General features: G+C 50.4%; 1 non-coding gene across 1 annotated transcript; it reads left to right on the top strand.

Annotated features, from left to right (window-relative positions):
- The first annotated feature begins 1,408 nt into the window (after positions 1-1,408).
- Positions 1,409-1,481, top strand: TRNAG-UCC (transfer RNA glycine (anticodon UCC)). Its single transcript has one exon. It is a non-coding gene; the product is annotated as a tRNA-Gly (tRNA).
- Positions 1,482-4,184: the final 2,703 nt, after the last annotated feature.

Below are 4,184 nucleotides of genomic sequence, written 5' to 3'. Positions count from 1 at the left end.
ACAGCTCCTCTTTCTTTTTATTGTCCACCACCTTGAGGATCACATCTGGAGAGAGAAAAGATGAACACAGGGTCATGGCAGGGCTTAGCTGACCCCTGTCCCAGGTGAGACAGTTGAGAGGTGAACAAGGGAGCAGGACCCACACTGAAGAACCAACATGTATGCACATGTGTGGAACACACAGATGCACACAACTTCACAAGCACTGTTTGAGCCCCTGCACGGGGCAAGGTTCCTTGCTAGGTGCTGTTAGGACTGAAAGATGCAATTCTCTCCTATTCCAGAAACTCCCAGCCCAGAGATGAACACACACAGAACTGACCCCAGTCCCCTTAGCAACAGACACATGTACAGACACACATAAGCAGGAATAGGACCCCTTCCCAGGAACAAGGCCCCCTTCCTCTGGTCACAGACACTCTCGCTAACTCCTCAGGCAGGAAGGGGAGCGTTTATCTCCCATATGCTATAGAGGGGGAAACTGAGGCTCAGTAAGGAAAAGTGATCTGTTCAAGGAATCTTTCAATGCAAATATCAATAAAAGTCTACTCCAAGTAAATGAAAACTGGTCTAAACACTAAGAATGATGCACCATTTAGGAAACTCCTTCCAAAGAGACTACATTTTGTCATCAAATGCATGAACTTCAGGAGGAACTCTGAGAAAAATACCAATGACCTGGAAATAATCATGGTGGTCCTACTTAGTGAGCACCTACTGATTGCCAGGCATGGGGACGGGCACACCTGAGCCATTATTCCAACAAATTTCCGCAGTCCCTCAAGTAGGAATCGCCATTTCTGTTTTCTAAATGTGGACACTGGAGCTCAGAGAGGTTATATAACTTGATCAACATCACACAGCTAGTAAATGGCTGATGTGAGAGGCTGGATTTAGTGACCTTGGAGTCATCTTCCCACTCTGGAAGTCTATGATTTAAGGAAGAACAGGAGATGGGGAAGGAGGGAATGAAGAGGTGGATGGAGGAGGGAGCGAGATAAAAGAGAGATCTATAGAAGGATGGGAAAGGGAGGAGCGGGGTGGACGGGCGTACCCGAGGGAGACTCTTGGGTAGCTCCTTGCCCTCTGCCTCGCTTCTTGAGACAAGGACGTTTCAGCACCAGGGACAGCTGCCGCTCTGCAGGCTCCCTGGGAGCACAGTGCTGCTGGGTCACTTGGAGCTGGGTGGGTCATTTGGATGAGGGGGTGGAGGAGGAAGTTGACAGCTTTGCTGATTACTCTTCCTTTCTTCTTCCTCCCCACAGCTACCCGGGATGCACAGAGAGGGAAAGACACTTGCCAAAGTCCCTCAAGGGCAGGCCATGTGGGATTCATGTTCAGAGGAAAGAGGGGAAAATGGTCACCAAAAGGACTTGAGGCTGTCTTGAAGAAACTAGAGTAAGGGACTTCCCTGGTGGTCCAGTGGTTAAGACTCTGCACTTCCGCTGCAGAGGGCGCAGGTTTGATCCCTGCTCGGGGAAATAAGATCACATACGCCGGGTGGCCAAAAAATAATAAAATAAAATAAAATAGAAATATAGCAAAGTAAGTGATATATTAAAAAAAAACCAAAAAACAGAGTAAGGCAAGAGGTGTGAAGTCAGCAGACCTGGTTTCTAGTACTAACACACCAACTTGCTTTGTGACCTGTAGCCAGTCACTTAACCTCTCTGAGCTTCATGTTCCTGCTCTGCAAAAGGTTAATACTTTAAAGAAGGAAAACTCTGTCCCTCTCCTAATAATTGCTGTAGGGAGGGGAATATGTTTTCCAACCTATGAAATTCTAAGCAAATGCTCCTCGTAGCTGTCACCATTTTCCTGCTCATTAACCATCTGTAGTGCTCCATACGCTTACCCAGCCCTGAGCAGATTGAAAAAACTCAGCTGGGGGATTCCCGTGCTCCTAGCCAAAGATACAACAGTAGCTGTGGAGGCTGCAGCCTCTCATGGCCATTACCCACGGGCCCTGAGTCCCCAAATACAGTTGGAATTTGCTGAGGCCGAACAAGGGGTGAGTGCCCTGCATTTTTCCCCCTGCCCCCAGTCTCTGCAGCTCTGTGTGGGCAGCCACACAGATGAGCTGTAATTGGAGGGAATGGACAGCCATTACTCCCTGTTCCTGTCTCCGTGCTACAAACACGCTTCATCAGTTTCTCCTCTGGGCATTGTGCCCCTCTGGCCTCCTACAGCTCCCTTTGTGTGGCCAACAAGCCATTTCTGCTGCCAGTCTGCTTTAGCCCTGACACAGCGTCTGCAACTCCCCTTTGCTTTTCATTAACACATCCTCGAGCTACCTCCTGCCTTTCCGCCACCTCTTGGTCTGGACCCCATCTCCCCCACCCTCCACCGCAGATATCACCACAGCAACCGGTTCCAACCAGGTTCTAACAAGCATCCAGCTACTTCAGTCTGCAAAGAGCCTCCTGCCAATATTCTCTGCTTGCCCATGAGGCCTCCCCACCCTCCTGTCCTCCCTGCAGTGAGTCCTGCTTCCCTCTCTGCTACACAGATGGGCCCCAAGGCCACTGACTCATCACGCCCTTTCCCGTAATCACCCCAGATGTGTAGAGCCCAGGACAGGATCACAGCCCTGGCCCACTCATCACAACCCCTAACTTCCTGTCAGCCACATAGATGTATACACACACACAAACTACACACACTTAGGTACCAACAGGTACATATCAGCTCCCAGGTAAATCTAGGTGCACACGTAACACACTGTTGCAGCCAGACATGTGAATGCACGTACACACATACAAGACACACAGACATGCATGCCTGCAGGCATAGTCACAAGCACATATTCACACACTCACACAGTGTTCACGCACGCACATGAACCAGCATGCAGGCATTCACACACAGGCACACACGAGCATTCGCATGAGATCCTAGGTCAATTTCTCCTCCTTTTCCACATTTTCTCAACAGCTCCATCTCTCCCTTTACAGGCAGAAGAAAATTCTCAGGCTTGACCTAGAACTAGCTTCTTCCCCTTTTCCTGGCGCTCCTCTTCACCCCTTTTCTCTCTCCTTTTCCACCGTCTTTAACAGCTGTCTTTCTGCTCTTTGTGAGGTAGACAGAGAGCTCTAAGTCCCTGGCAAGATTTTCAAGGGCAGAGGTAAAGCATGTCATCTGAGGTGTGTCACTTGCAAGACGGGAGCCTGAGGCTCTTCCGACTAGATATGACCAGAGACATCACGGGCACCTGCGAGTCTGTGCTGACAGTGCCTGATGCCGGTACCCACAGCTGTCCTGTCATCAGCCAGCCAATATTCCTGTGTGCCCGGCTTGAGTTCTCACCTGAGAGTGGAAATCAGGTGGGCCCCCAGTGTGGAAAACACAAGTGTGTACACTGGTACCTTAAATTGTCTGCAGTGTCAGAATTTGCCAAAACACAGGGACTGGAAAGCCTTCTGGGGGTGGCGGAGTGAGAACTATTAGACAGTTTCTATGACAGCAGCCCCCGACTTTGGAAGCACAGACGCACTACTGTCTGACAGTGGGCAGTTCCCGGGGAGGACTAGACAGGATATGAAGCCATTCTAGGGAAGCAGCTAGAGCTCAGGAGCTATACTGAGAGCATGGGATGCTGATCCTAGGTTCCCCCCACTTACTGATTACTTGAGTTGAGCCTGTGATATAAGTTCCCCGAACCTCAGTGTTCTCATCTAAGCAATGGGAGCAGCATTGCTCCTCTTGGGAGCGGAGATCCAACGAGCAACGCATGGGGATGTGCCAGGAAGCTGTAATGTGCCATTTCAGTGGGAGACGGTGGTAATAACGCCATGAAAATAATAACAACGGTCGTAAAATAGATAAGCTTTCATTGTCTGGAAAATTCATTTATGTGGAACAACTCATTTTTCGAGCAGGCTGGGGAGATGAGGCGTGACAGCATTATGATTTTTTTCCTTTAAAGTGCTTTTAACTGAGCCCAAGGAGACGTTCAGGTGGCTTCCAGCTGCGTTGAGAGGGAGGCTGGTTCTGCCCTGCACCCCTCCTAAGCCCCGCCTGCCCCCTCACCGCCTCACCTTCACGCCCCGCATCCTCAGCTTGGATCTCCCCTTTGACCGTGTCCCCCCCAGATGGGGGCTTTGCTGGGCTCCGAGGGCACAGATGTGACTGCCTTGGAACTCTGGTTCTTCGCTGCCTCACATGTGGTTTTCCTGGGGAGGGGT

This window comes from Pseudorca crassidens, chromosome 1 (genome assembly GCF_039906515.1).
Source record: "Pseudorca crassidens isolate mPseCra1 chromosome 1, mPseCra1.hap1, whole genome shotgun sequence".
Taxonomy (NCBI): Eukaryota; Metazoa; Chordata; class Mammalia; order Artiodactyla; family Delphinidae; genus Pseudorca; species Pseudorca crassidens.
The sequence above is the reverse complement of the archived record's forward strand: the minus strand, read 5'-3'. Positions and strand labels throughout refer to the sequence as shown.